General features: G+C 38.9%; 1 protein-coding gene across 1 annotated transcript in view; it reads right to left on the bottom strand.

Annotated features, from left to right (window-relative positions):
* The window catches only part of SULF2 (sulfatase 2), a 298,832-nt gene that overhangs the window by 123,093 nt on the left and 162,539 nt on the right, over positions 1–13,200 (bottom strand). The window lies entirely within an intron of this gene.

Here is a 13,200-nt window from a genome sequence, read left to right as displayed (position 1 = left end):
ATATTTCATATTATGCGGTGCGTCTTAAATATGACCCCTAGAGATCTATGTAATGTGATACTTACCCAGGAAGTAAGCAGTACAAATGGAAAGTACTAGCCCTGCAAAACCTGTGTATTCACAGTTGGTATTCTAAAGATTACAAAATAATGGACATTGGTGCAAAAGAAAAAAGCAATATTGAAAATAGCAACCAATCAGACTATCATTTTCTCTAGTCCAGTTAAAAAACAAACAAAAAACAACTAACATCAAATTGTTGCTATATGCAAATGTCCCCCATTATCCATTATACTTTGCAAACTTGTCCTCAGATATATTGATTATATTCTGTAGGTGTAACATGATTGCAGCATGTAAATCAGTAACTCCTTCCAGGCAGAATCAAGGGGTACTTCCACCTGGTAAATGTAACAATAAAATAGCAGCTTACAAACGCATTGCTTTATCTTTCTGGCTTCTAAACTAGTCATCCATGTATTTATATAATCACGGAGACGTGCATTGGTGTACTACAAATCTTCCTGAATACAGTAGCTACTGCTGCAGAGCAGGGTCTGCATATCCAATAGTCTGACTAGGCTGCAGCAATTTTTAGAGGTGCAAAATTGTGACAGGAGGAGGAGGTATAAAGTGAAATTCATTTTAAAATATAAGAGAAAAGTTGTTTTCCAATGTAAAAAGAAAACATGAAAGGAAAATGTAGTAACCTTTAAATCTTAATGTATTCCCATGGTAAAGGATGAGGACAATGAGTCATCCTTGGGTGGCACATGAGAATAAGTTAGTAGGAGTGACAAGGGTGGAGACAGATGCAGCCATGACAGCCCCCTCCACATTAAGATCTTCACCCTTAGTAGTGCTTGTTCATGCCTCTTATGCAATACAGTTTGAATTTTAATGAAATCTAAATGAGAAACAAAGATTGACATTACCCTTTTAAAAAGCCAAGTGGAACAGAGTTTTGAAAACACTGGAACATAAACATTGGTTTAGGAGGGGGTGTAGGAATCCAGATTTTAATTTAAAGCATTCTTTTTCTCGTTGGCTTCAGGGAGATCGCGGTAGAGGTGGGCATGCGGGGGCGGGGCTTGGCGAATCGCAACATTTTGGCCCCACTCCTAAACAATTGTCACAATTTGGCCAATCACAGCAGGGGGCGGGGTTAAGATGATGCGATACTTGCGTCATTAAGCCCCCCACCACCCGCAACTTATCTTTTGCGGGGACGAGAACCGGGAGGTTGTCCTGCTCTCCCGGGAGTTCTCCCAGAAATGCGGGAGTCTCCCAGACATTCCAGGAGAGTAGGCAACTACGCTTAAAGAAAAGCAGCTAATGAATCTCTAGAGACTAAAGTGTCTTTTACATTTCTGTCTCCATTACTGAAGTCATGTTGTCTTACCTGTCAGTCTTTGATTAAATCTTGGTCTCCATGAAAATGGCCACCTCTATAGGCATCAATACATGGACATAGAACACACTTTCGGAACTGTGTCATCATGCCACAGATGGCAAAGCTAGCCACGTCTTGTACTGGCTCAGCATCAGCGAGAATGCCAGTATGAGTTAAAGATTAGTTTGTTTTTATATACCAGGTATTAGCCTGGTGTGGAATGCAAGAGGACACTACAAGCATATTAGCCTGAGGAAACTGAACCTATAATCAGGCCCTGCTGCAGAGCCAGTAAGGACAATTACAATAAACAACACCGCACAAGTCAATAAATAAAATTCCACTCTAAAAGCGACTGCAGGTAATAAAAATGTTTAGAAACTGGTCTAAAATCTAAATAAATTTAAACACTAATAGAAGTGATGAAAAGTTACCAGTAGGTGTCGCAGAGGAGTAATAATTCAGTGGTGCTTATGGAACACACATGGAATGAGCTCAGTTCTAAAAGACAGAGCAGGCAATTTTAAATGTATATTAATACTGGGTCTATAAATTGCCCAAGTATTGTAAAGTCAATCAGGTTTATTTAGTAAAGCAACATGTTCACAGCAGCACAAAGGATAACAGGTTTAGGAGATGCACAAGATAGCACATACATCCGGTTTCAGAACAATCTCTATTTCAACCTGGTGTTTTCCATACTTCCTTCTGAGTTTCCAATAATGTTAAATCGTCTAGGTATTTGCAAAATTTGTGGTAAAATTGTTATATGTACAAAGTCTATTTTAAGCACCTGAAGACATTTTTGCACTACTCCCAAATCACTAACACATAAAATAAAGACACACTGCTGAATTCTTAAATTAACTATTTATTACCCCCAATATGTACCTGGGAGGAGTCCTAGGGGTAAATGTATCAAGCTGCAAATTTTTCAGCAATTTAAAATCGCCGCAATTCATGAGAGATAACCAGCAATTTTAAGTGCAAAATTGCTATATGTATTAACCAGCGATTTTGACTTTCCGAAATCCAATCTCTGACGATTTGTGGCGGTCTTTGAACACCTATCTCTCCCCTGTTGTAGTCAAACTCTCGAGATTAAACACTAACTCGCCCGAGTGTAGTTTAAGATATCTGGTCAATGTTAATAAAACAGGAGGCACAATGGAAGTTTAAATAAAGCATGTTTTTTTGTTGTAGAGGGGCAAAAATGATTATCCATTTTGTTACAGGGGACAAAATATTTTATGAATAATTTAGTGGGCCAAATTTAATTAATGATTATATGGAAGGGATTTTTATTTTATTTTAATATATAACAGTGGCTCACTTATTCATCACCAGTGGGCCAATATTTATATTTTTATGATATGGTGACACTTAAAATTTCCAGATGGAGATACCAGTACAAACTTGTGGCACTACAAGTGTCAGCATGCACATGAGCACTTGTAGTGTCACAAGTCTGTGCTTTAAATGGTGACCCCATCTGGAAATATCAAGTATTGCTATATCATAAAAATATAAATATTGCCCCACTGGTGACGAAATAGTAAGACACTGTAATAAAAAAATAAAAAAAACTTGCATATTATCTATAATTAAATTTGGCCCACTAATTTATTCTTAAAATATATTGTCCCTCCATAAAAAAATTAATTATTATTTTTGCTCCTCTACAACAAAAAAACATGGTTTATTAAACTTCCATTGTGCCTCCTGTTTTATTAACATTGCCCTGCAGTGTAACAGTGATGTGTTTGCTAATATCACCTATAGAAAGCAGCATGTTGTATCTGGCGATTTTGAATTCAAACTCAGGCGAGCTTGCAAATTCACAGCTTCATACATTTGGCGATTTGCATAGCTAGAGTGTCAAAACATCGGAACTGCGATTTGTAGTGATTTTGAAAGACACACATCTCTGGGGATTTTACATCAAATCACCGGTTAATAAATCTGCAATTTTAAACTTGCCAGAGAGAATAGCGGGAATCCCAGTTTGATACATTACCCCCAAGTGTTTTCAGTGTTCTGTATTTTTCATGGGGTTGGTGACATTTTTGCTGTGTGTGCCTTCTTCCCCTAGAGAATTCAGTCCGATGCTGAACAGGCTGGGGCTGTGCCGTATTATAACAGGGGGACCCCACACCGCAGGCTTTCCTGTGTGACCAGCCCAACTTGTCATGGTCTAACGCTGGTTGTAACTTTCGCAGCGGGATCCCACACTGTTCATAACGGCAATTGCCACAACCAGCCCAGGCTAATTTACATATTAAAAACTTTTGTTTTTTTAAAACAAAAACGCCATTCGTCATCATCCAGTTGATGAAGAAGAATGGTGTCTTGAATATGCCGCAGCATCACTATACGCTTAAATTGTATGTTTATGTGCTTTAAACTTATCTCTTGCAGACACATTTACGTGTTTATTTTCAATTACACGAATCGTAAGATAAGTGCCACTGAAAATAAATATGTAAATATTTTTTTTTAGCCACATAATTTACGTTTGTGCTTGTGATGCAAATGCACTCAAACTTTAACTAACTTTAACTAAGCCTCATTCATAGGAAAGCAAGTGAATTAATTATATTTGTTGAATGAGTGATACATTCACCTGTGCTGTTAGGACATCAGGGGAAGTTTATTAAAGTTTCTTTTTTTTGTGGCGATTTTGAAACCGCTGCACAACACAAGGCAAATCGCTGGTGATGTGCCGCAGTTTCAAAACCCCTAAATCGCATGCGGTTTAGCCCAAACTGCAATTGGTTTAGGGTAAACCGCCATTGCTGATGTAAAAAAAAATAGCTCTCTCCCCTTCAGTAATGGACCGACCGTACTACTTAGCATCAGGCAGCAAATCAGGGGCAGTCTATCATTCGTCAGATATGAGAGACTGCTCCTGATTGGCAGCTTACCGGACATTAACTCATTTTATGGTGGCAGCAGAAGAGTTCATCACTTCGGGGTGTCTTTTCTCCCCGTGGATCACGCCGGGTCAAGAAAAGAAGAATATGGTAGGTAAGTATTTGGTTAAAATTAGAGATGGTCACTGACCCCCGTGTTTTGGTTTTGGATTCGGTTTTGGATCTGGATTACCGTCGTGTTTTGGTTTTGGTTTTGGTTTTGCAAAACCGCCATTGCGTGTTTTGGTTTTGGTTTTGGTTTTGTTTGGTTTTGTTTTGCTATTTTTTGGGAAAATCCATGTTTTTGGGCCTAAATTAACCCAATTTAGTGCTCCAACTGTTTTAGAGACAAGTAATCTAATTGTTGAGGTAATAAATCATCCAAAAAAACAGTTTAATTCTTCGTTGGTAGGCCTATTCTACACACAAAACAGATTGTCTTCCTCTCCATCTATGCATATTGGCAATGCAGCCATCGTCTTTGAATGTATATTACACCCTACACTTATAGTTAAATATGTAAAGAAATGGAAAAAGCCAGTTTGCTTTCTGTCTCTCAAGGCCCCCCTCCACTTGTATAAAATAGCAAAAAATTCAGCCATTATAGACTGTACAATATTAATTGACATGGAGAAAGACAGTTTGGGGTCACTCTGTCTCTCTAGGCCCCCCTCCACTTGTATAAAATACCAAAAAATTCAGCCATTATAGACTGTACAATATTAATTGACATGGAGAAAGCCAGTTTGGTTTCTGTCTCTCTAGGCCCCCCTCCACTTGTATAAAATACTAAAAAATTCTGCCATTATAGACTGTACAATATTAATTGACATGGAGAAAGACAGTTTGGGGTCACTCTGTCTCTCTAGGCCCCCCTCCACTTGTATAAAATACTAAAAAATTCAGCCATTATAGACTGTACAATATTAATTGACATGGAGAAAGACAGTTTGGGGTCACTCTGTCTCTCTAGGCCCCCCTCCACTTGTATAAAATACCAAAAAATTCAGCCATTATAGACTGTACAATATTAATTGACATGGAGAAAGCCAGTTTGGTTTCTGTCTCTCTAGGCCCCCCTCCACTTGTATAAAATACTAAAAAATTCAGCCATTATAGACTGTACAATATTAATTGACATGGAGAAAGACAGTTTGGGGTCACTCTGTCTCTCTAGGCCCCCCTCCACTTGTATAAAATACCAAAAAATTCAGCCATTATAGACTGTACAATATTAATTGACATGGAGAAAGCCAGTTTGGTTTCTGTCTCTCTAGGCCCCCCTCCACTTGTATAAAATACTAATAAATTCAGCCGTTATATACTGTACAATATAAATTGAAATGGACAAAGGCAGTTTGGTATCTGTCTGCATCAGATCCTCTCTCCACTAGGAGTAAAATAGAAAACTATTCAGCCGTTATATAATCTAGAATATAAATAGAAATTGAGAAAGGCAATTTGGTATCTGTCTGCATCATAATCATCAACATCATCATTAGCGCCCTCGTCGCCTACACAAATCTCCCCCTCATCCTCTTCTAATTCCAAAGTGGCATCCTCAATTTGGGTATCACCGGCTACACTCGGGCTATTAAGGCACACATCAGCAGAATGCTCACGATTAGACATCCCACTGTTGGATGGACTCTCCACAGGGATTGTTGTCATTTGTGAATCAGAGCAAATATTCTCCTGTAATGCCTCACTGGTATCTTGCAGCTCAGCTTTGACGCGTAACAGTAGTTGTGCACCAATTGTAGCCTGGGTAACTTTTTGGGATCTGCCACTAATAGCCAAAGGTGAAGGCCTCATTCTCTCTTTGCCACTGCGTGTGTAGAATGGCATGCTTGCAATTTTTTTTTTATCGTCACTTAACTTTTGCTCAGTTACACTTCTTTTTCGCTTCAATACAGTAAATTTTTTTTTGGTTTTTGTTTTTTGCACTAATTTGAAAACACTCTGTTGTTTGACATCGCCTTGGCCAGATGACGTACTGGGAACACTAACATCAGGACTGGTGACAGAACCTGGTTGCTCATTTAGATCATATGTGGACTGCTTTGAATCCATTCTGAGCGCAAACCACTGAGGAGTGCTAAAAATTATTGAGTAGATACTGCTGACAGATATGACTTTTGACAGCCAGAAATATTAATGCACAATTAGGGAGGACACCCCAAAAACACTGAGGAGTGCTACAAATTATTGAGTAGATACTGCTGACAGATATGACTTTTGACAGCCAGAAATATTAATGCACAATTAGGGAGGACACCCCAAAAACACTGAGGAGTGCTAAAAATTATTGAGTAGATACTGCTGACAGATATGACTTTTGACAGCCAGAAATATTAATGCACAATTAGGGAGGACACCCCAAAAACACTGAGGAGTGCTAAAAATTATTGAGTAGATACTGCTGACAGATATGACTTTTGACAGCCAGAAATATTAATGCACAATTAGGGAGGACACCCCAAAAACACTGAGGAGTGCTAAAAATTATTGAGTAGATACTGCTGACAGATATGACTTTTGACAGCCAGAAATATTAATGCACAATTAGGGAGGACACCCCAAAAACACTGAGGAGTGCTAAAAATTATTGAGTAGATACTGCTGACAGATATGACTTTTGACAGCCAGAAATATTAATGCACAATTAGGGAGGACACCCCAAAAACACTGAGGAGTGCTACAAATTATTGAGTAGATACTGCTGACAGATATGACTTTTGACAGCCAGAAATATTAATGCACAATTAGGGAGGACACCCCAAAAACACTGAGGTGTGCTACAAATTATTTAGTAGATACTGCTGACAGATATGACTTTTGACAGCCAGAAATATTAATGCACAATTATGGGGGACACCCCAAAAGCGCTGGGGAGTGCCAAATATGAAGAAAAAATAATAAACCTCTATCCTCCTCTCTGCACTAGCGATTTTGGTTAGAGCAATTGCAAGAACAATATGGTATTCTCTGTCCCTGCTCTAATTAGCCTATGACTACACCCTGCTCTCTCCCTCTGTCAAATGGCGATGGATTGCTGTGGAGGCGTGTATTTATAAAGTTGAAGTATCGCGAGAACCGAGTCCCGAGATCCGACGACGTCACAATGACGTTCGGCCTCGATTTGGATTCGGAATGGGCGGGAGAGTACCGAGCTGCTCAGCTCGGTACTCGGATACCCAAAGTTCGGGTGGGTTCGGTTCTCGGAGAACCGGACCCGCCCATCTCTAGTTAAAATACTGCGCTACAAAAAAAAAAAGTGGAACATTTAAAACAAAAAAGAAACCTTTAAATATAGCTCATTTGATACAAAGGGGGCATGATCATTCAACATAAAAAACAGAAGCACAGTAATTCAGTTGTATTGAGAAAGGGGGCACAGCCATTTACTTTTATTATCCAAGTGGTGCACAAGATTTATTTTATTTCCCTGTTTCCCATTGGCCAAAACTACCAAGAGGGACCCAATGCTACTTACATTGGCCCGGTCTCTCTAGGTACTGGGGCCCGAATGTTTGACTGTGCGCCATGCTAAGTAGCATGGCCTGTTACTAAAGGTATGGAAGGTTTTTTTTTTACATTTGGCTTCCTTATATTGTATTTTAAATTTTGAGATACAATAGAGCAAAAACCACACGCGTTTTGAGGCATCTTTCATTTCACAACCACCTCTTTCTTTTTATCTAGCTAGTGTTTTTGCCCTTTTTCCTGGTGGTTTCACAAAGTGCACATCAATGTAGTGCTTTGGTTTTTTTTCTAAAAACAAAATGGGACGGCGAGTTTGAAAGTTGTGCTTTGTAACATGGCGCTTTTCTGGCAGGTTTGGCTTTAGTTCATTTGGTGAAGTGAAAACCACCAAACAGATGCCAGAAAAGCAACATTTCTACAAACCACACTTCAGTAAATTTCCCTCATTGATCCATACAACATGCTCTGTTGGTGAATCCTAATAATAGTTTTAACATTTACTGCTGTAGTCACAGCCTTATCGAACACTGTCGATACAGCAATGCTGAGCTGGGAATAACAGATACGCTTTAAGCACAATGAGCTCATGCTAAAAAAATACTATATAAAACCAGCCTCATCAATTATCTCTATTCCTGAACCCTCATAATTTTACAGATCCTGACCCCCACAATTCCCCAACTCAACATTTCCTCAAGGCCACATATTCTCCAAATCTTGTGGCCTGAAGAAAAACTCAGTAGGGTATTGCCGAACTGTTTTGCTAATTGGATAAATTGGTGTTCTTTTCATTTTTGTTTTAAAAGGAGAAGTCTGGGAGTCTCCAGTAAGTTCTATAATTGCATTATAACAATAATAACTATAGGGCAGACCAATGAGATTTGCATATGTTACCGCTACTAAACTGAGAAAAAAAAGGCATAAATATTTTGAATTTATCAGAATACATATAAAAAATGTATATTATAAAATAAATGAACAACTGTAAACAGTATAATCATTTCTAAAAATATGGTCTGTATAGAAAGAAAATATGTTTCTATAAATTGTTTACATTAAATACATAAGTCAAGAATCTTAATATGCACTGTACATACAATACATTTTTATGGTTACCTTACTTGCACACACATGTTATGTGCTAGCTAGTGGCACGCATACGTGTACTTTTTCAAGCAAAGATTATGCCTGCCAGTCATCAGTTACTCCTGCCCTGCAGCTGGTGCAAATGAAACGTCTGAAACCAAGCGTACTTAAGTGAAACCCTAGACTTGAATTGGATGCATCTATGTCAGAAAGCCCTCGGCACACCATTACTGTACATTCTCTATGCAAGTCCACCCCGTCCCTCCCCTGTTCTGGCCATCAAGTGCTAGCCAATTGTAAATGTCATTTGCGTTCAGACATGAATTGCATGCAATTAGGTTCATTGGTGTAAGGTCCGTTTCTGGGCATGAGCAGAGCTATTTCATTCAAGATATGTCTGAACATGAATCAGGCTCAATATATTTATCAGAAACCTGACCGCCCTTGAATGCAGTGTCATCAATTTTAGACTATCCGTTGCTTAGGTTTAATGGGCCTGATTCAGTAAGGAAAGTAAAGCAAAATGGATAACTTTGCCCCTTGGCAAAACCATGTTGTATCGGAGGGAGAGGTTAATTTAAAATGTGATGGCAGATTTATAGTTGGGTAGGGCATGTCCTAGATTAGTGTTGGCTAACCTGTGAAAGCCCAGGTGTTGTGAAGTCCCAGCATACCCTTCCAGCAATAAGCTGTTATATATTGGCAAAGCATGCTGGGACATGTAGTTTCACAACACCTGGAGTGTCACAGGTAAGCCAACACTGTCCTAGATCAACTTTAAATTTCAGTGTAAAAATAAGCTATCAAGTATTTGTGTGCTACATGAAAAAACAGACAGTATTTATCTTATGTGCAAAATAAAATACAAATTTTCACCCCTTGCATTGTAACATGGTTTTGTCCAGGAGAAAACTTACTCATATTTTTGCCTTAGGTTCCTTAATGAATCAGGCCCAATGTGTTTAATTAATGCAATCTACCCAATTTAAGTGTTGGGTTTGTTCTGAACATCAAGTGATAAATGGAGCCCATTTCCCAGCTTAAGTGCAAAGTATGATTGTGCCGCTACTCTTAGTAAAGACAAATGTGCTCATCTGGTATGTAAGAATTTACCTCTATCCCATTAATCACTCACCAACTGATCATCACAGTTTTGGATAAAGAGGTGCACATATGCATTTAGAGCTAAAGTACAAGCTCTGAAATTTGAAGAGTGTGAGAAATCACTGATAGATGACAGCAAGCGTGATATACATGAAGAATTGGCAGAGACTTGTTGTTTATAGCTTCTTGTTACCAAAACATCTCGCACAAACACTGATGTTGGGAAGGTAATAAAGCCCCAAGCTTTATCATTAGAGTAAGACAGAAATCTATCAGCAATAGTCAAAAAGAGCTGAGGGTGAACAATACTTCACTTACCGGTAAAGTATGAAAAACATCTTACCAAGCTTGGCACTGAATGTATGCAGCGGCCTCACAGAGCATGTTACAGCTCATGTCACTAGTATGATTACAGTCTGTATTCTGACACAGTAATAGTCATGGTGTATAAGTAATTGCGCAAAAAAGATGCTGTAACCAATAGCCACCAAACTGTCATTCATACCAGTGTATGGGGCAGATTTATCACAGGGCAAAAAGTCATATTGTTTTGCCCTAGACATGCCCATTTTCCTCTTAAACTCATTATGCCCAGAGGTTCATCACACTATTATGACCAGACTATCAGGGGAGAGTAGGAAAGCTCTGAAGATCCCTCTCCTGCGATGTTCTGCCTATAGGATTAATAGGCTATTGCAATCTTCAGATCAGTTAAGCTTTTGAGAGCTTGATAAATTTGCCCACACCCCAGTCCCCATTGAGAAGTATGGGACTGCTGGACTGTGCAGTACTTTGCTTAATGCAGGAGATATCTCTTGTGTTACGTTTTTTTTAAGTGACTTTTTACTTAAAAACACCTACACCATGCAGATAAAGGTGTTTCCACATGGTTTAGGGCTTGATAAATAGGCCCCTTACTGGTAAAATGAAAATGAATGCTAGGTTACACCTTTAATTTTCCAGTCATTGGGTCAGGGGCAATTCATTGTGAATTTACATTATAGTGTATAACATCTGAATGTCTCCTCATAGCATTGCACAGGCTATCCAGATTACATTCACATTCATGCAAATGGCAAACATTATGTCATGTTCAAGCTGAACAATTGTATGTATTGCCACAATTCCATATACAATTCCCATTTTCTCTATTACCCATTAACAGGGGCTAAATTTTTTTTAACCAGTTACAAAAACATTTTGATATTTGTCTTCTTGTGCTATTAAGATGGTGCAATTCCTAACAAAAACAGTATTTAATCGCTATCAGGTCTTCTGATCAGGTTCTATTAGATGTTGATGGGGACTGAAGGAAAATACAAAGAAAATATAACCGTGATTTCTGTGTAAGTGTGCTTACTGCCCAATCGCACTATGTGTGCCTTATAAAATTCTGCCATTTATCAATCAATTGTGTGTGAACAACTTTTATAAGGATCCAGCTTCTCAAGTTTCGTGAGGTCTTGTAAACGTATCTTAGCATTTAACATATGTTCCCAAAATATATTGAACATGCTATGACACTGATAGTCCAAAAAAATTATGTAAGTTCTAAGTCGAATGGAAATATCCACACACTCCGACAAGTATTTGCTTTGCTCTGTGTCAATTTCAGAATTATCCAGTGTTCAGAAACATTCAACCCGCAATAAAAATATAATTACGTTCTAGGGGATGGACTGCTCAACATTGACCACGCTAAGCAATGCAGAGAAGCTTTGAGATGTGTACTTTAAAGCATGATGAACATGCTCCAATTGTGATGTTAACAATCTTTTTGAATGTAAGGTCAAAGTGAAGGTGTATGAAGATAGTGTTATTTTATACGCTTGTGTGTATGAGCCTGTCAGATACAGTAACAAGCACTTGTGGAATTCGACAATCTGTCTGTCATGTAGAAAGCCGCAAACCTGCTTAGTCTGTACTTGTACTTACAGTTCTTGGCCAGACAAATGTTGGAATATGCCAAGTGGACAACATTTGGAAAGCAGTATGGTGCACAAAGTAAAAATACCAGACGGTTGTCTACTAGACAGGAGGAGATTCCATGGGGATGGACCTCAGCTTTTATTATGCATCAAGGACTTTAATGGTTACTACTTTTTAACTGATTCCTAAATGAACTCTTTATGTGGGTGCCATCATTCTTCACACACCCTGGAGAAATTTAATACTCTTTTGAGCTTTTGTGATTAATGGAATACATCCAAACATGAATTATCAAAATGTGGGTGAAGTCTGAGGACAAAATAAAATCACTGCAGCCTGTCTGAGGTCTTTACAGTGCTGTAAATGTTATGTAGTTTATTTCATAATATGTCACACAGCCACCCATGTTCATCTCCTGCCTTCTTTCCTTTACCTCTTCCAGCTCGGGGAACTAAGAAAACTTTGTTAATATTAAAGACTAAATAAATCCCATATTCCAAACTAGGAGGAAATAAACTAAACTTTCTACCATTAAAATCACTAATCCAAAAGAATTTCAAATATATAAGTTACATAATTTACCTCCTCTTCTAACATACATATCATACCCTAGCTTTAGTCCATCACCCAATCAGTTACATTACATTTCCATTCCCACAACAAAATAGTCACTGTGCCAAACCTCAATGACACAATTTTTCCCTCCAGCCTCAAATACCCATGTATCCCCCCAACCTCATTCACCCATGTATCTCCCCCAAACCTCATTCACCAATCTATGTCCCCCAAACCTTATTCGCCAATCTATCTCCCCCAAACATCATTCACCAACATATCTCTCCAAACCTCATCCATCCATGCATTTCCCCCAAACCTCAATCTCCCATGTATCTCCCCCAAACCTTATTCACCCACGTTTCTCCCCCAAACATCATTCACCCACGTATCTCCCCCAAACATCATTCACCCACGTATCTCCCCCAAACCTCATTCACCCACGTATCTCCCCCAAACCTCATTCACCCCCGTATCTCCCAGACCTCATTCACCCACATATCCCCCAAACCTCAATCACCCACATATCTTCCTCAAATCTCATTCACCGTCGTATCTCCCATCATACCTCATTCACTAACGTATCCCCCCAAACCTCATTCACCAACATATCCCCCCAAACCTCACCCACATATCTCTCTCAATCCTCAATTACCCACATATCTCCCTCAATCCTCATTCACCCATGTATCTCCCCCAAACCTCATTCACTGACGTATCTCCCCCAAACCTCAT

This window comes from Mixophyes fleayi, chromosome 6 (genome assembly GCF_038048845.1).
Source record: "Mixophyes fleayi isolate aMixFle1 chromosome 6, aMixFle1.hap1, whole genome shotgun sequence".
NCBI lineage: Eukaryota > Metazoa > Chordata > Amphibia > Anura > Limnodynastidae > Mixophyes > Mixophyes fleayi.
This window is presented reverse-complemented; position numbering and strand designations above follow the sequence as displayed.